Genomic DNA, 20,405 nt, shown 5'->3' with positions numbered 1-20,405 from the left:
ATTGAAAATCAGTGTGTTTACTAGCACGGAACCTGACAATTCCCGACTACAGACTATATGCTCAAGAATTCAAGGTGAGCTCTGCCCGGGAATAAAAGTGACTTATCTCTTATCCAGCATGTTGTTTTTGCGTCAATAGTAGTTATGTTAATGGAAGCAAATACAAGTCAGCAGATGCAACAGATGGAGTTGTGATGTTCTCGAAAGCAAATACAAAGCAGCAGATGCAGTAGCTAAAGCTAAATAATCTACTCTAGTTTCTCAGAAACAGTTTGTTGCTGCGTGTGGTGTAAGGTGCAATGCACACACGACAGAATCTTCACAACTTTACTATCTGCGTCTACATCTACGTGATTACACTGCTATTTGCCATAAAGTGCCTGGCAGAGGATTCAATGAAACACCTTCAAGCTGTCTCTCTACCGTTCCACGCTCGAACGGCACGCGGGAAAAACGAGCACTTAAATTTTTCTGTGCGAGCCCTGATTCATCTTATTTTATCGTGATGATAATTTTGCCCTATGTAGGTGGGTGGCAACAGATTGATTCCGCAATCGGAGGAGAAAACTGGTGATTGAAATTTCATGGGAAGATCGCGTCGCAACGAAAAACGCCTTTGTTTTAATGATTGCCACTCCAATTCACGTATCATGTCTGTGACACTATCTCCGTGATTTCGCGATAATACAAAACGAGCTGCCCTTCTTTGTACTTTTTCGTTGTCATCCGTCAGTCCCACCTGATGCAGGTCCCACACCGCACAGCAATACTCCAGAATAATGTGGACAAGCGTGGTGTAAGCAGATCGCTGCACGCTGGTGCGATTGTACAGAGCCCTTGTGCAGTCCCGGCTTGATTATGGGTGCCTGGCCTATGGGTCTGCATCACCCTCAGTGTTGAAGTTGTTAGACCCCATACACCACTGTGGGGCTCGGCTTGCAACTGGCGCTTTTCGTACCAGCCCCGTAGATAGTCTACTGGTGGAGGCCGGGGTTCCCCTGCTGCGGATTCGCCGCCATCGACTGCTCGCCGACTATGCTGTCCACGTGCATTGCTCGCCAGACCATCCCAATCGTGGCCTGCTTTTCCCTGCCATGGTCCTCCATCGGCCCGAATGGCGACCTAGGTCTGGGCTTTCCGTAGCTGTCCGTGTCCAGTCCCTGCTGTCAGAACTGAGGTCATTCCCTCTTCTGCCTCCCTTCCGGGTCCGTACACCTACGCCTCCCTGGTGTTTATCCCGGCCGTCCGTCCGTCTGGATTTGGCACAGGGACCTAAGGACTCGGTTCCGCCTGTGGCCCTCCGTCGCCGTTTTCTTGCGCCCCTCGAATCATTTCTGGGCTGTGAGCCTGTCTACACTGATGGTTCCCTGGTTGATGGTCGCACTGCCTACGCTTTTGCTCACGCTGCCCATGTTGAGCAACGCTCCTTGCCGGGTGGCTGCAGTATTTTTACTGCAGAGCTGGTGGCCATCTTGCGCGCTCTTGAGCATATGCGTTTCTGCTCAGGTAGGTCCATCGTCATCTGCAGTGACTCCCTGAGCAGCCTTCAGGCCATCGACCGCTGCTATCCCTCTTCTCCTCTGGTGTCCTCTATTCAGGAGTCTGTTTCCGCCATTGCCCGTTCTGGACGTTTCGGTGGTCTTGGTTTGGACGCCAGGTCATGTTGGCATCCCGGGGAACGAACGTGTTGACAGGCTGACCAAAGGGGCGATCGACTCCCCAGCTTTGGAGATCGGCCTCACAGCTCGCGACCTGCAGCTGGCGTTGCGCCGTAAGGTGCTTGGGATGTGGTCTGCTGAGTGGCGAGGCTTGACAATGCCTAATAAACTGCGGGCTGTCAAGGAGACGACCGATGTGTGGCGCTCCTCCCTGCGGTCTTCTCGCAGGGACTCTGTTATCCTGTGTTGGCTCCACATCGGCCATACATACCTGACGCACGGCCATCTTTTGCGTCAGGAGGATCCCCCCCTGTGTCGGTGTGGGTCCCGGCTGACGGTCGCCCACATTTTATTGGAGTGTCCCCGACTGCGCACCCTTCGGCAGTCTTTTAATTTCCCGGGCACCTTGCCTTTGATTTTATGTGACGATGCCTCCATGGCTGACAATGTTTTACATTTTATCCGTGCTAGTCCTTTTTATGGATCCATTTAGGGGGGTCCTGCATTTTTCCGTTTCTGTGTCTTTTGTCCTCGTGTCTCTCCATATTTGTTGCTGTTTTGGTGTCTCATCGGATGATTGACTCTTTCCCTTTTTTGTTGTCGTGGTCAGTCAACCAGTCTCCGGCCATCTTCTTTTCTTCTATTTCTTTCTGTCTGGTGTTCGTCTGTACTCTTCTTTTCTGTAGTGTTCGTTGCCTAATTTTTGTTATTTAGCTCCTGGGGGGGGGGGGGCAGTCTCCTTCCCGATGGGGTTTTATCTGCTCTGCGACTTTATGTCTCGCTTGTTTTTGGAATGGGGGACTGATGACCATAGCTGTTTAGTCCCCCTTAAACATCCCAACAACCACCACCACCACCACCACCACCACCCTTAACGCATGGTTTTTTACTCCGGCGGGAGGACCCCCCAATCTGCAGTGCTTGTGGCGTCCAGATTACTGTTCATCACATTTTACTTGACTGTCCTTTATTCTCTGACCAGAGGGCGGTGGTTTCCTTGCCACCGGATTTCCCTCTATTTTGCAAGACGACGCAACGACTGTGGTTAAGGTCTTACGGTTTTGTGTCCCGACCAGTTTGTTGCCTCGGATTTTAGGGAGAGGATTTTAATGTGCTGCTGGGTGACTGGCTCACCCAGGCTTTAGGTAAGAGGTCCGCCAGTCACGATTACCTACTTGTTTCACTTCGATTTCTGTTCTCTTTTCCTTGTGTTTCCTTTCCTTTTTTAGTGCGTTTCTTCTCCTCTTGTTTTGCCTCTGTATGTGAGGATTTGTAACTGCGTCAGGTCTGTGTCATTTAGCCTTTCTCCTTGTTCGCTGTCCGTCTTCGTCCCTTCACTGCATGTGTTCCTGTTTCTATGCGTTTGGGCGCTGATGACCACGCTGTGTAGCGCCCGAAAACCTCAAACCACACACACACACACAATATGAATACGCGAACATGGATGATGAAAACTCACGTGATGCAGATATTTCAAATAATAATCTGTTACGTGAAATTTTTGATGAACTAGACTGTCCTTTACGTAATATAACTCTTCACCACGATGACGCTTCACAATTAACGATACTTCACATCAACCGAACGTGTAAATAAGTTTGAAGTAATCACGATTAGTTTTGTAAGTAAAACATGAAACGTCCCCTTAGAAAAATTAATGAATTACTGTGCTGATAAACCTCTTACGTTATTTGCTTTTCAAACAGCTGAGCAAAACTGAACGTTCTCAGACATTACTCTCTTTACTTATTCTGATCAACACTAAACTGACACACAATATTTTTAGCGCAACGCAATCTGACTATTAATAATCCCTACAAAAGAATGGCCCTGACTAACAATAACCTATACCTTTCACAAATCACTTACCTCACAAAAATCTTCGTTACTCGAACTACTGCAATACAGCGAGCGCCACTACTGCCAGCTAAATAAAAGATTCAAACTGCTGAAGGAACTAACTACTGATAGGCATAGTTAGCAAATGAAAGATTTTGATAGAGAAAAAACAATGTATTTACATAAATAGTGTTGAAAAGTCATAATATATACAGCAGTTCATGACATCCAGTCTTACAAATGTACTGTCTCTGATGGACACACGTCCAGATCATCCGCTCTCAAAATTCCGCCATCTCTCTCCCCACTTCCACCACTGCTGGTGGCTCACCTACAACTGCGCAACGCTACGCACTGTAAACAGCCAACTGCCCAACGCTACAATAGCGACTACTGCAACAATGCCAACCAGCCACATAATTCTTTCTGCAGAACAGCACCAAGTTCAGGTAACGATAATGGAAATGGGTAGCGATTACTGACCCTTCTGTTCAAAGTAGACTCACAAAGGACCAGTAATGTTGAAACGTATTGATTGTGATGGCCAGGGAAGATATGACAGTTCATCCTCGTACACACAGTACCAGTCCTGGGTGATGAGAGCAGTGTGATCAGGGGCCCTGTCACCTTGGAACACTGCATCTTCATTGGGGAACAGATATTATACCATGGTATGGGTCTGATCAACCAGAGTGGTCACGTAATCCTTGGCAGTAATGCGGCCTTGTAGAGTAACCATAGGGTTCGTGGGGTAGCTGCCCAAATCATCACTGAACCCCCGCCACAGTTCACTCTTGGGACATATTCTTAGCCAGAAATTAGAAATAATCTGCAAAAAAGAGTCATACAGTCAAACGAATTCTATCCTTGCTTCACAGTCCAAGTTTTATGGCTTCGCCGCCACGTTCACCTGTTGGGGCATTTGCATCACTGAGGAATGGATTAGAAATTCCAGCTCGCAATGCAATTCCCAGATTATGGAGCACTCTTCGTGTTGTTTTGGTGCCGACAGGGTTCACGAGTGCTACATTCAATTGTGCAATGGCTTTAGCAGCTGTCGTCTTCTTGTTTTCGTTATCATCCTCTTCAATGACCCTCTGTCATGATCATTCAACGCACGCATTTGTCCGTGTTGTGACTTAGTGGATGATGTGTTTCCGATCTCCTTGTATACACCTCTTGACACACCAAACACTTCGGCTACCTTGATTACGGAATTATCCACCATACGAAGACGAACAACTTTTCCGAGTTCGAATTCACTTATCTCCGACACAATCCACTCACAACTACACAGAACGCTGTTCTGACCACGGATGACACTTGCAACTTATTGAGGACATTGGAAAGGTGCTGTTCCTGGTCAGGTACAACAGTACACCCCATAGGCTAGACCATCATGTGTGTTTATGTTCAAGCAAACATTTGTCGCTGTGTCTCCACATTATTGTCCAACCCTAGTATACAAAAACTGGATTAAAGAACTCACTCCTCACGACTTGAGCGCTCATTACTTTAACGCACATGAAAGTACCATGAATGTATCTTTCGACAGTTTTTGTTTTTTCCATGTTGGATATGATTTGATACATTGAAGATCACACGTTCTGGAGATTGCTGTTATAATTTAGTTTCTGTCCAAATAGCTCGCATTCCCAGTTTAGAGGCCTCAGGGGACCTCACAAGGTTCTGAAGGAATCTTGAGAATAATCGGGTTTGCCAAATATCACCTAATTAGAGGAGAGAACCAAGACTCAGCGACTCAAGAAGTTATGCCTTCAACATGTGTCGGCTCGAAGGCCATCCACTCACAGTGTCCAGTTTTAGCAATTCCCATTTTACGCTATTATCACGTTAGGCGGGCATTGTGTGTGGGCTTCGTAAGGCGTGCATTTTAAAGCCCATGGTATTCATAGCTCTTAAGGTACACATATTAGAACCCATGTATAACGACATTTTTTTCTTGTTTTGTTTCATAGTACCACCTCTGGAAGTTTGTGGAATGTTGGTCCACCCTGTTTGTCCTCTAGCCTCTAGTATCACCCTGTAGGCCTATATACACACATAAAAAATGTTCTGCATCACCCTGGTTCCCAGAGCTCCTGAAGATAGACGTTGACTGTGGATATTGTATCACAGACACAGTCCCTTTGCCTGTTCAGAGATCTAATTAATCCACCCCCCCCCCCCCCCCACCTATCCAAAGACTAAACAACCGTGCATGAGCAGCGCCTATTAGACGGATGGGGTCATACAGCCCATCAGTTCCACTCATTCCGCCAGGAAGCAGGTACACGGCTCGTGTTGTCTGTGGTTCAACCATGCCTAGACGGTGAACATCACTGTTCGATCGCGTCCGCATTGTGCCAGGAAGGGCTCTCAGCAAGGGAAGTGTCCAGGTGTCTCGAAGTGAACCATGTGATCTCCCCGCAAAATTGATAAATGGTAATTGACCATAAACCAACAACAATAATATTAATTAAATATTGAACCATTAACGAAATGTAACCTCCTAACAGAAATAATTAAACCTGATAAATTTTATAAGGAAAGCAGCGCTGACCTTCGGCCCTGTATTCTGAATAAAAAAGCAAAAATTCTTACCTCAATAAAAACTGCATCTATCTGCTCTTATCTATCGACACAGCTTCGTGCAATGCTGGCGTATATTTAATTTTGATTCTTGGAGGAAATGCATAGGAAATATTCTTTAAATTGAAATGAATGTTTTTCTTTAAAAGAGTTACTTTATAAAAAAATTATTATTGGGGCATTTTTTGAGCAAATTAATTACAATTAACATACATTACTAGATGTGCGCAATGCTGCTTCATTACCTTCTACAACAATACTCATCGTCCACCACAATCCTGACCAGAGTCGGCAGAAGAACACGCCGTCGACTCATGCCGACGCCTGCTCAGTACAACCGTCCACTCGCTACTACTGTCGACTCACTACTACTGCAGACTGAGTACAACTGCTCCTGGCGACTCGCTACATGGTACTGTTCCTGCCGACTCGCTACACGCAACGATAAATAACTCTCTGGTCAGAGATTCTGTCATGCCTCGCCATCGCTGGTAATGAATACATACGTGTTTCATAACCCAGCAAGGTGGAGGTTCCTTGCCGTTTTGGGGTGGCATTATTTGGGGCTGATGTATGCTTCTGGTGATCATGGAAAGCGCCGTAATGGCTGTACGATACGTGAATGCCATCCTCTGACCGATAGTGCAACCATATCGGCAGCATATTGGCGAGGCATTCGTCTTCATGGACGACAATTCGCGCCCCCATCGAGCACATTTTGTGAATGACTTCCTTCAGGGTAACGACATCGATTAGAGTGGCCAGAATGTTCTCCAGACATGAACCCTATCGAACATGCCTTGGATAGATGGAAAGGGGCTGTTTATGATCGACTTGTGACCCACCAAGCACTCTGGGTGATCTCCGCCGAATCCCTTGAGAAGTGGGACAATCTGGACCAATAGTGCCTTGATGAACTTGTGGATAGTGTGCCACGACGAATACAGGCATGCATCAATGCAAGAGGATGTGCTGCTGGGTATTAGATGTACCTGTGTGTACAGCAATCTGGGCCACCACCACTGAAGGTCTCGCTGTATGGTGGTACAACGTGCAATGTGTGGATTTCCTGAGCAATAAAAATAGCGGAACCGATGTTTATAATGCTCTCTATTCCAGTTTTCTGTACAGGTTCTGGAACTCTCGGGACCGAGGTGATGCAAAACTTTTTTGATGTGTGTACATATAATGTGGTATAAGGGGATAGTTTGTGTTGTTGCCCCGGATGAGGAGTACACGAATATTTTGTCATGATTTGTAAGCGGTGGGTCCTTGAGGTACAGCAATGCACCGACACGGGAAGTAAGTTTAAAGAGTTTTATTAACAAATGTGGATTATAAAACAAGCACGCTATGCGCACCCATCATCATTGTGTCTGACATCCTAAGACCGACTAATTACGGTCGTAACGAAAGGCTCCATGGTGAGCTAAGAAAAGGAAAAAGGAATGTATTCGCTCCAGAGGCCGCACTAGTTAATACCACGAGCTCCGGACGTCGGCCAGCGGCGTACTCTCTCGTCGCACTCCACCTGGACACACGTGTACTGACCAAGCAAATTGTCAGCATTCCAGATAGGCCGGCTGGCGAGCGCGTGTTACCTACTGTGCGGCTGCGCGCAGCCCGTAGACCCTCACAGTGGTAGAATATCGGTGACTGCGCAGTAGGTACTGTGACAGACAGTGTGAGTGAAGACGTAATTCTGGTTTCTTGAGTCAGCTCGTTGGTGGAACACTGAAGGGGAAAAAAAGAAAAACTGTTGACTTCCATATACTATTCTGCAGATTAATGTTATTCCACACACACTATAAGTGGGACAGCGACCAAAGTGACAGTCCAATTTTGTGGAAATGAATTTTACATGTTTGGGGATACTTGATGACGACAGTAGTTACTTCCCAGACAGCATGTGCCGAACAGAAGCAGATATAGATTTCTGTCACCAAAACGATTATACACGCATCATGAGGAATTTGGCGACTGTACGTGAGTATTTAAGGACGTGCCACAGCGTCGCCACCATTATTTAGCAGCAGAGAACGTTGGAAAACAGCATTCCCCACCCACATTTAAAATATATTTTTGCTTTGATCTCCTTATGTAAAATTTACGATCAGTTTTGTTTTCTTTTCCTAATGTACGAGCGAACTTAAAAAAGTAAGTTACACATTATTACGGTATGCTAATTAACTTTCATTAAGTGCTGCACTATAGCGCAAAACAAATACATGGCAACGTTTTAGAACATATTTAGCAAATCTGTGTAAAGAAAGTTCGGAACGTTCTAGTAGTTGTAAAGTTCCCTGACGACAGAATTCCACTCCTTGGTGATAAAACGCCGTGTGAATGTCCTCCTCGTTTGGAAATCTGTATTTCTCGAAATGTTCTTAGAGCGTGGCGCAAAGAAGTAAATCGCGTGGGGCAAGATGTGGACTTCCCTATCAGCAATGCGCATGTCTGTGTGTCGTTCCTCAAATTCTTGGCATCTTTTCTCTACGGCTCAACGCATTATCGTATTTGGTCCATATAACGGCAGACTTTAAGGGGAATCTGTGTGCAGTTTAGAAGTTTTGCCGGCAAGAACTGTACTATACCGCTACTTTAACTTTGAGCACGATTATAGTCGCCGCGCCATTTCACACCCGTAGTGTAATGCACCAGTTACCCGTACAGCAGTAGAACTCTTTCTAGAGGAAGCCTGGAACGTATAGCTCTCTTCTGGCAACGAGGTATTCTTCTTTCGCAGTTATCTTAGCTTGGTACATAACGTGTAACTTATTTTCTGAAGTCCTTATTTTGAAAGGCTACAGAGAATCAACAATTTACAATAAACGTGGTTGTTGCACCGAAATTTCAGGTTCTCATAGTTCGTACCAATATTCACATGCTACATAATTCCAGTTCCAGTCATTTTGCTTGATATCATTTCAGTATGTAAAATTTCAAAATGTTCTTCTTTCTGTTTAAACGGTGACACGTTTTCCGTTTTAGTCGGAATTAACAAATGTCACACATTTTCTTGTTAGCAACAGCTATATACCATTTTTGACTTTAGATGTTTCTGGTGCCACTTGTCATTATATACATCTCTTTTGCTACGTGTGCTCGAGTATACACTACTGGCCATTAAAATTGCTACACCGAGTAGAAATGCAGATGATAAACGGGTATTCATTGGACAAATGTATTATACTAGAACTGACATGTGAGTACATTTTCACGCAATTTGGGTGCATAGATCCTGAGAAATCAGTACCCAGAACGGCCTTGATACGCCTGGGCATTGAGCCAAACAGAGCTTGGATGGCGTATACAGGTACAGCTGCCCATGCAGCTTCAAGACGATACCACAGTTCCTCAAGAGTTGTGACTGACGTATTGTGACGAGCTAGTTGCTCGGACACCATTGACCAGATGTTTTCAATTGGTGGGAGATCCGGAGAATGTGCTGGCCAGGGCAGCAGTCGAACATTTTCTGTATCCAGAAAGGCCTGTACAGGACCTGCAACATGCATTATCCTGCTGAAATGTAGGGTTTCGCAGGGATCGAATGAAGGGTAGAGCCACGGGTCGCAACACATCTCAAATGCAACGTCCACTGTTCAAAGTGTCGCCAATGCGAGAAAGAGGTGACCGAGACGTATAACCAATGGCACCCCATACCATCACGCGGGGTGATACGCCGGTATGGCGATGACGAACACACGCTTCCAATGTGCGTTCACCGCGATGTCGCCAAACACGGATGCGACCATCACGATGCTGTAAACAGAACCTGGATTCATCCGAAAAAATGACGTTTTGCCATTCGTGCATGCAGGTTCGTCGTTGAGTGCACCATCGCAGGCGCTCCTGTCTGTGATGCAGAGTCAAGGGTAACCGCAGCCATGGTCTTCGAGCTGATCGTCCATGCTGCTGCAAACGTCGTCGAACTGTTCGTGCAGATGGTTGTTGTCTTGCAAACGTCCCCATATGTTTACTCATGGATCGAGACGTGGCTGCACGATACGTTACAGCCATGCGGATAAGATGCCTGTCATCTCGACTGCTAGCGATACGAGGCCGTTGGGATCCAGCACGGCGTTCCGTATTACCCTCTTGAACCCATCGATTCCATATTCTGCTAACAGTCATTGGATCTCGACCAACGCGAGTAGCAATGTCGCGATACGACGAACCGTAATCGCGATAGGCTACAATCCGACCTATATCAAAGTCGGAAACGTGATGGTAAGCATTTCTCCTCCTTAAACGAGGAATCGCAACAACGTTTCACCAGGCAACGCAGGTCAACTGTCGTTTGTTTATGAGAAATCGGTTGGAAACTTTCCTCATGTCGGCACGTTGTAGGTGTCGCCGCCGACGCCAACCTTATGTGAATGCTATGAAAAGCTAATTATTTGCATATCACAGCATCTTCTAGCCGTCGGTTAAATTTCGCATCTGTAGCATGTCATCTTCGTGGTGCAGCAATTTTAAAGGCCAGTAGTGTATGATTTTTACATGTTGAGCCGTCCTGCAAAACCAGTACCTCGGGCACGACTCGCAAGTATATCTGTGGTGCTGCAATGTGAGGCTCTCTTTGGTTTGCTTGGACACAGCAGGCTGGGGCATCACCCGTAGAGATTTCTGGTGGTCGTCGTTCAAAGAGGCTGTAAAACCTCTGAATTGAAAAGTAGTGTGAGTGGTATACGTACGTGGCATTACGTACATAAGTCGCCTCAACTTATTATCAAAGAGTTAGTTTCGATATAAAGAAAGGGGTTGTTTATTTTATTTGTATTTGCTTCTGAAAATATTGTCAAAATTATGTTGTAGAAAGAACATATGCAGCGGAGCCTGTCGCGGCCAGAGATGTCACACAACCGCGACGATAGCAGCAGCGTGGCGCGCGGCAAAGATATCGACTGATGCGCAGCTGGCCGCTGTCGAAGAGGAACGAAAGCATCTTATAATAACAGTTGTGAAACAGAGGCAACCAACGTGACATGTTTGTTTGTTCAAAAATTCTGGTTCTTGGTTTTGCCTCTTGTTTCAAGAGGAGTTACCGTTGAGATCTCGTGTAGAGAGTTACATTTGGGATATCGCGGAGTTAGTCACCATTGAGGCCACAGGATAACGACAGTCATTTCGTGACACTCGGGAAGTGTAAGCCTATTTGGAGTTGCCGCTCGAGTGATTTAATGTCGGATTTGGGCTTGTAAAGTTATTAGTTGAACCCGTGACGGGGTTATGGCCTATATGGGAAGTTATATGTAATTATTGCGCGAGGTGTATTGTTCGCACTCGGTAGAGGGATGTGCGATGATTTTTGGAGTTTGCTTTAAAAGAGTAACTCTTTGTGATACACGCCGAGAGATTGGTTTTTCTTGCGTTTGCATGTGATAGTGTAAAGTTTGCTCGAGCTAACCTTGGAGTTACTCGCAACGAGGCGTTCCGTATCACGTGCTACGGGGAGGTCTTTTCCGTCTTGATTGTGGGTATTTGGTAACGCCTTCATGCGAAGACTTTGTGAGTGATTGGTTTAATAAGGGTAAGCACAAACGTACGTGTGCCGTTGCCGCTTCTGCAATAAGGATTTGCTAAAGCTTTGGCGTGAGTCTGAGACTGTATTGGTTGTAATTGTGGTGAAGTTCTAAGGTAATAGAATCCCCGGCTGAAAGGACTCTCAAATTGAAGTGCGGCCTGTGATTGTCGTGTAAGTATTGTGAGCAGGACGTCCTAGTTTGACTAATGTAAAGGGGAGAATCAATCTGTGTCAGATATTTTGCGACATGTGCGAATTGGTGTAATAGTAGTTTTCCATCCGACGAAACTGACAGAACCGAGACCTATTCACTGACTAGAGCACGATGATTGTCTCTCTGGAATTGTGAGTGCTGAGTGCTTTAAATTTGGTATAGAGGGTCCGCTTATATCAACGCCTGAAGAGGGAGAGATTTGCTTCGAATTGAGTGAATATTAATGATACTTTAAAGTGGCGGTGACACTTAGGTTTTTTGTTTCTTTTTTTTTACTAGCTTCCGCTTAATGGGGAAGTAGTTTACCACCACCACTCATGCCTGACGAAACTTTGTGGAGACATTGAAAATTAAGAAAACTTGTAAATAAAATGGTGCTCAGGCCCTGTACATGTTAAAAGAATATTGGTGTCTTGTGTTATCATTTCCCCATATAACATAACTTGAAAATACGATAACAGAATCTTTGAATCTCAAAAAATAAAAAGGTTAAAAATTACACAGTGAATCAAAACGGTAAAGTGCAAGCAGGACAAAGAATATTAAAGTCAAAGATAAATAACAGTGAGAGTTTGTTACGATAATTACCTAAAGTTCGGCTTAAAGTATATGAAAGAGGTTTTTGTCTGACTGTTTAAGTGATAAAAAGTGGAAAAGTTAAGTTATGGGGAATTAATAAACTATGAAAGTTGTAGCATAAACCATTATCATTGACAGAGTGCAAATAGCATTATCCATTACGTGAGTTCGTAAAAAGAAATGAGCGAGGATAGAGCTGCAGTGCAGTGACTGTATAGGATTAATAATCTCTGACTAGCAACGCTCAGTCAATACGCAAAATTATATCGCTGGCGTGCTCTTACGGAAATTAAACTAGCTGAAATTGGTATCTAAGAAAGTTCAGTCTATATTGATTGTTTCAGTGGGGTTCTATCAAAAGGAACGCTTAAACTCCATTTTGGATAGTTTTCAAGTCAGGAAAAAGATGAGATAAATCCAAGGTATCAGCTTTGGAGTGTTGGGTTACGTATGCGAGGTTTCCGATCACGTTGCTGTGAATTGTGGCACATCGCAGTGAGTTGGGTTTAATTGACTTAAGTAGCGCATCCCAATCAGACTTGTAGTTTCTGCTTGATTCCATCGACTAGTAGATTAGTTTTGGTGTTAGCTTGCTGCTCGAACCTGTAAAATCTTGTGATAGTCAGATGCGTTAACTAGAATTTTCAATCGGGAGCTCACACTATCCGATTAAACCAGAACCCGTTTGTACTAGTGGTGATCCAGTTGCATTTTCGGCGGTAGCTATTGTGCGAATGGTAAGCATTTGGTTAAACTTCCCATCCTCACAACTACTTGCAGATAGCTGATATAGTACACGGCGTTGCGGAACTCTGTGGTGTCGGTACGCGTTTGAATACACTTGTCATCTCTGTGTATCAGTGCCCTCCCACCCAGGTTTGACACACTGATTAATAGTAGTCGCTTTGGCAGGTGTTGTTGGCTAGCGCAGTAAATATAATTTAGTAGACACAGCACCACCGAGGAGCAGTACAAGGCGCTGGAGACGTGCTTTGGCTACGAGGCGTTCGGTACGAAAGGACTCCGCAGCTCGCTGGCCTACTGAGGAGAAACACGGTGAACACGCGAATGAGGATCCTGCAACGAGGCGGCAACTTTGGCAACTTTTGTTTTCCAGAACTCGCTGTTGGTGGTCGTTTATCCGGAGGACGAAGCCTTCCTGCTCCTGGGCTTATTAAGACTGAGTGAGCGCCGTAAGAATCGTCGTGCGTTGGTGGTTTTCCTCAGATACGGGCACTGGAGTGCTTAGCACAATCCTTGGAATAGTATTCGGCTGTTTTCCCGTTTTCCGTGCCTCACTTCCCTCTATTTCGACACGTGCTCATATAGTTTATTTAGTGCGCTTTTGGATCTTTCGTGGCGATCTAGCTACACTATGCTTAGCTTCCGTCTTCTATGTAATTTATTCTCGCTTTTTCTTCTATTGGCAAGGGTTTCTGTTGTATTGTATTCACCTGTTAATTGGGATTAATGTGTTATCATGTCCAGGCTAGTGCACCTGCTGCAATTTTTTGCAGCCCCTTCTACCAATAACGTTCAAAAGGGTCGTTGTAATAAGCGTTTTCTCACTTGTGTTAAGGAATTTTGATGTGTTATGGCAGGCAGCTATTATCTGGTCCCTCGAGCCAGCGTTAGCGTGTGCCTGTGCGGCGTGGGCGGACGTTGCGTGCGTCTGTTCTGGTCGACTTGTCGGCTGGGAGGGTTGACGGTCTTAAGCCTCGCTGTAGATCGTCACACCTGACAGGTGTCACTTCTGTCTGTATTCTGCCCGTTATGTTGGTATTTTTATCTTTTACTGTTCGTAAGGTTTACCATTGTGCGCGTTTCCTTTTCTAACTAAAGAACCTTAAACGTGTTTATTAAGACATTTGGATAAATGTTAAAGGAGTCTTGAAAGAAGACTCGAATTCTGTTACCTATTTTGTGAGTGTTAACGGTACTTTGTCCTTTCTAATTAAGTGGTGGTTTCCTTGTTAAAATCGCTTTAATTCGCAATAATTATCCAGTGCCCAATATGTATTTTTTTAATAGTAATAACAATTTAATAATAATAACAATTTTTGTATCCTAATAAATATGAAGATGTTTTAAACATACAGTAATTTACTGCACACAAAAATTGGGTTATACGCAGCCAGTTATGAGATCACAGTCCCCCTCCTCATGGTCCGGCCATTCCTAATGCGCTAAACCGAGCACACATAATGGTAAAGTAGTGCCACACTAAACATGTGTCTTTTTTGGAGTTGTCGTTAGAGAGAATCGAGCAGCTGTATAGCGCAGAAAACTCTTGTTTCACGACATGATTAATTTCGACAACCATAAAAAATTGAACTGAGCCAGAAGGGTGCACTGAACTGAGCCAGAAGGGTGCACTTCTAATATTTGAAAATGGACTTAGAGAATGTTTTTATCTAGCTACCATTTCGCCGCAACCTCAACATAGTTCGCTGTGTGATAAAAAGGAGCAGTTGTGTACCCCGTCTTAGACCAATTAGATAACTCAATTGCAATTCCGAGGTTGTTGTTGTTGTGGTCTTCAGTCCTGAGACTGGTTTGATGCAGCTCTCCATGCTACTCTATCCTGTGCAAGCTTCTTCATCTCCCAGTACCTACTGCAACCTACTTCCTTATGAATCTGTTTAGTGTATTCATCTCTTGGTCTCCCTCTACGATTTTTACCCTCCATGCTGCCCTCCAATGCAAAATTTGTGATCCCTTGATGCCTCAAAACATGCCCTACCAACCGATCCCTTCTTCTAGTCAAGTTGTGCCACAAACTTCTCTTCTCCCCAATCCTATTCAATACCTCCTCATTAGTTACGTGATCTACCCACCTTATCTTCAGCATTCTTCTGTAGCACCACATTTCGAAAGCTTCTATTCTCTTCTTGTCCAAACTAGTTATCGTCCAAGGTACCGGTAAAAAATCCGAGGTACCGGTAAAAAAATCGTAGTTTTTATGCCAGTAGCGTGCAGTAGAATTCGTTAGTCAGTATTTCTTTGCTGCCTTGAAAGAGGAGCTGTAAAATCGGCTTCAAGTCTTGACTTCGTGGCTGGAGATGTTGTGATAGCTACAGTAAAGGAATTGTGTATACATTGAAGACGTATTTCTTCATCATTGTTGTGTTCATCTACGCGGCGACCTAATGCGAGAGCACAGTAGTTAATGCTCTGGTTCTTATGTACGTCATCATTTGTGACTTTTTTTCTTTTGGTATCACATCGTATTAGATCGCTTCCTTCATCCACGATGGGTTCTCTGCTAGTTTTCGCTACTGTAAATAAGGATGGGTCCAGTGCGTACAGCCGGCCGCGGTGGTCTAGCGGTTCTAGGCGCTCAGTCCGGAACCGCGCGACTGCTACGATCGCAGGTTCGAATCCTGCCTCGGGCATGGATGTGTGCGATGTCCTTAGGTTAGTTAGGTATAAGTAGTTCTAAGTTCTAGGGGACTGATGACCACAGATGTTAAGTCCCATAGTGCTCAGAGCCATTCGAACCATTTGAACCAGTGCATACAATGTGTAAGTGTTGGCTCGACATCCCAAGTTGTGATTTACACAGGCAGTTGTCGGCACAATATGAAAGTAGTGTTCAGGGAGGTGGGATGCATCAGATTTACAGCAAAACAAAATACACTGTATTTACAGGATGCCCCAGCATGGATGATGGATATTCAGGGATAAGAGAGGAAAGGTCATTGGAAGGAAGACATCTTGATAACGAAGAGCTCTGAAATGCACATCTTATGAGACGTGAGCAGTTGCTCAGTAGCAAAGATGTGTTTCATAGTAGCACATATGAAGAAGTGCTCCTGAGCTCTTAAGGTACACATTTTAAAGCCCGACGTTTTCTTTTTCTATGACTGTTCCTGTCACATCCCTGAATATTGACCGTTCCTCCTGGGACCTCCTGTATAATGATCACTCATTATGTTTTTGCTGTTTTCACTACATATTGTTACGTAGTGTTAAAATACTGTACACTATATTGGTCTCAACGAAGCTTTTTTACAAAAAGTTCTTCCGACACAAAATTCACCAATACTCCGTTACACTCTAACACCCTCGCGTGCCTCTGTCGCTAGCGCCGTCAGCAGGGCGACTGTGGCACCTCCTAAGCGGAGCTGGCCGCCGTCTGCTTCACGCTAGTTCTTCCCCGCCAGTGGCCTGGAACCTGCAGCAGCTATCGGCGGAGTCCGGCCTGCTGCACCAACTGCCGGTCATGTCTGTTTTTTGATGGCTCAGAATCGACGAAGGGGACGCCTACCATCGGTTGGTCCAGTGAGCTAACTGTTGCAGTTGGGGACCCTAATGTACATCGTTCCATGTGCACAAGTGCTGGGCGTCTTGTTTGTTATCCAGAAAGGCCCTGGTCGAGATTCAAAAGACCGCTGATGTGGCCAGCCAACAGCTAGTAATGTTAATTTGTGTGGTGGCTCCAGTCAAGCTTGCTGTATTTAATCGGCACTCAGTTTTGGGACAAGTTATATAACCAGTTTCATAGCCTGTGTTCATAAATGTGCATCGCTGTTAATGTAATAAGAAAATAAGTGTCATCTTATTGAGGCTTAATGTTAGTCATTGCGCAGCAGTGTTTTTCCATGCATGGATAAATGCGGTTAAAGAACAGTTTTACTTAATAATTTGTTTTATCATCGTCTCTTTTGTAAATTATTGTAGTCACATTGTGTAATAGCTGAACATGTTCTGGTGCTGAATAGTGTTGTTTTTCTCTTAATGTAATGTGTTTAGAAGAAAAGTAGTACACCAATCTCAACATAGCTCTTACACTCACTTATTTCTCAACAGTCATTAACCACTCAATGAGAATGCTCACTACAGCTCAAACAATTTGTTTATTGTAAACAGCAGTCCGTTTTAAATGATCATCAGTCACTGTTGACTCTTTTTTATATTAGTGACAGAATGACACAACGCTTCAGTGGCGGCAGCAGTAGACAGGTCACGTCTCGTCTCCTGCCAGAAGGTGGTGTCTCAAATGCCTTCATGACGTCAGCACCCCTAGGCGGCGGCAAGTGTGGCGGCTGAGCCACAAGAAGGCGGATGTCCTCCCCGACAGTAATGACCTCAGTGTCGACGGGACATTCCCGTCTTTTTGTCACCAGTGGCAGATCTTCGGCAGGCATGAGAACACAGACGTGATGTCCTCACTGACTGTAATGACCTCAGTGACGACGGGACATTCCTGTCTTTTTGACCCCAACAGCAGATCTTCGGCAGGCACGAGAACACAGATGTGATGTCTTCCCTGACAATAATGACTTCAATGTTGACGGGACATTCCCGTCTTTTTGTCCCCAGCGGCAGATCTTCAGCAGGCATGAGAACGCAGATGTGTTCCCATGTCTGTGCTGGGGACTCCACCACATCTCAATGCACCTGTGGGCAACAAAGACGGCATTTTAATTGTTGTTGCCTTTGAAACAAGAGGAATATCTCAAAAATTTACTTTGGAAAAATGACGTCGACATTCTAAATTGGAAAGAATATTTTATTTCTTAAGTGGTTAGTTAATTTCGGCCCGTTTGGCGTTACCAAGTAGACATAAGTCTTAAGAGATATCTACTATGAGTTTGTTGAATGATGTTAAAGACGCCGTTACCTTGTCATCTCACAAATGGCTGCATGTAACCTAATTTTTGTGTGCGATTAGTTACTGGGGCCTATACTGAGATGTCCATGCCTTCTATTTACCACCATGTTTCTTGATAATATCCAAAATCCTAATTCTTAACATAATGATGTGTTTGTATAAACTCGTCTTGATTAAACATCCACGAACTTTTGACTGAATAATATTCCGTCATTGTCGTGTTGTAACTTATCATTGCTGGTCTCATTCTTCTTTAGCCATGTCACCGGCAGTTGTGTCACAAGTGGTCATCCAGCTGCACACAACTTTGAGGATATAGCCTTGGACAAGACTTATATCATGAAAAGTGGTTGTCACCGCGTTGTCGACGACATACTCACTGTTTGGGCTCCAGGACAAGAGAAACCTAAAACTGGAACATCTCAGTACCTTCCACAGCCATATCAAGTTCACGATGAAAGTAACAGCAGACAGTGCCTTGTCTGTCCTTGGCAGATAACCCAGTTGGTCACTCAGTCATAATCTACATCAGACACCCAGACACACGCAAAGGTACCTGTACGCCTTCAGCCACAAGTCCAAAATTCACTGTATTCTGAAGGAGTCCAAAATCTTACCAAAAGACCTAAACCGCTTCAGAAAATTTCTGACAGGATGGCTACAATATCAAACCATCATCTCAACTAGTTTCAGAATGTATCCCCTTGCAGGACACCGACAAAAAGAAGAGTAAAATGTTTGCAATTTTTTTACACTACTTTGCATATTTGAACACCCTGCAGGTAATAATATTTGCCACAACAGAAAGAAACTCTTAAGTAGCAGCATTGTAATAATACACAATATTCACATCAGTATCCAGTTTAGTTGCAGATTCAAAATGAAATTCAGTTTCTATCAGCAACTTGAGTGAACGAAGATATCCTCAGAATATGCAGCAACGAAATAAAGAGTATCCACGCAATATTCTTGAACATCCGTCCAACTTACTCGTATCTGTTTCGGCGCCGGAGTATCACATGTCAGCCTTATGTAATCATTGATAGATACAGTCGAGTCAGTGTTCAAAAACGTTCCTCTTCGAATTACGCAACTTAAACTGCAGATGGATGAGATTGGAGCATTGCAAGAAAGCAGACACTGACGAAATTCTGTTTTGAGCGATCACGAAAGACGGTCATCGATGACGATTGTGAAGAAAAACAATAGGACGACGCTGCAACAATCACTATAGAACTGAATGTTGCACCCGATAACGGTGTAAGGACTGCAACAACACGACATCAGCTTCATAAGCGGAGAACTGCATGCCGAGACGGAATTCCAAAACCAGTCATCAGTGATGCAAATGCCCGGAACAGGATAACATGATCCACAAGCCATAAAACCTGGGATCTGGAGCAATGTAAGAAAATAATTTGGTTGGATGAGTCTTCTTTCACACTGTTTCCAACTTCTGGAAGAGTTTCCGTCCCGAGAGTGGAAAATGTTGGGTGTTCGTTTATCATCTGCACAGCCATATCGTGGTATGAATGTGAAGAAGAATTACGAGATCCGATGGGTGGCATGAATAGTCTGATGAGTACAGAATATGGGCTGAGAGTAAATCATTAAAAGACAAACGTAATGAGGCGTAGGAGAAATGAGAATAGCGAGGAACTTAACATCCGAGTAGGGGATAGCGAAGGAGGTGAAGCTAAAGCGTTCTGCTACCCAGCAAACAAAATTAACCTTGAGGGACGAAGCAAGGATGACATAAAAAGACTAGCACAGGAAAGAGGGCAATCCCGAGCAACAGATGTCTACTGATATCAAACATTGGCCTCAATTTGAGGAATAAATTTTTGGAGTAAAAGATTTATGACTCTGAGAAGAAGAAAGTAGTGGTATTCCATGGACACCACGGTTCCTCTGCAAGGTCATTCTACTGTCAAAGATTATGTGACCGCTTGGCTGATAAGGCCCATCACATCGTGCAACTTCTCCAACTGTGATGCAGTGTTGCAAGACGATGAAGTTCCAGTTCACACACGTGGCATCGTCCAGGACTGGTTTCGTGAGCACGATGATGTATTGATGCATCTTCCTTGATCACCATAGTCACCAGCTCTCAGTATTATTGAGACTTTGTGGTCTACTCATCGTTACGTGATCTTGCCATTTTCTCTCAAGATAAACTGTGTAATATCCTGTTGAAAACCATTATGAGACGACTAGAAGCTGTTTTGACTTCCAACTGTTTTTCCACAGATATTAGGGCTGGATATATGTTGCGCACCATGTACAAGGGGACCATCACAATAAGAAACAAAGTAACACGAACCTGACGCAGCACGCGACTCAAAGCTGCACCACTGAAACTACGAACGAAGGGGCATA

The sequence above is a fragment of the Schistocerca americana genome, chromosome 8 (genome assembly GCF_021461395.2).
Source record: "Schistocerca americana isolate TAMUIC-IGC-003095 chromosome 8, iqSchAmer2.1, whole genome shotgun sequence".
Taxonomy (NCBI): Eukaryota; Metazoa; Arthropoda; class Insecta; order Orthoptera; family Acrididae; genus Schistocerca; species Schistocerca americana.
This window is presented reverse-complemented; position numbering follows the sequence as displayed.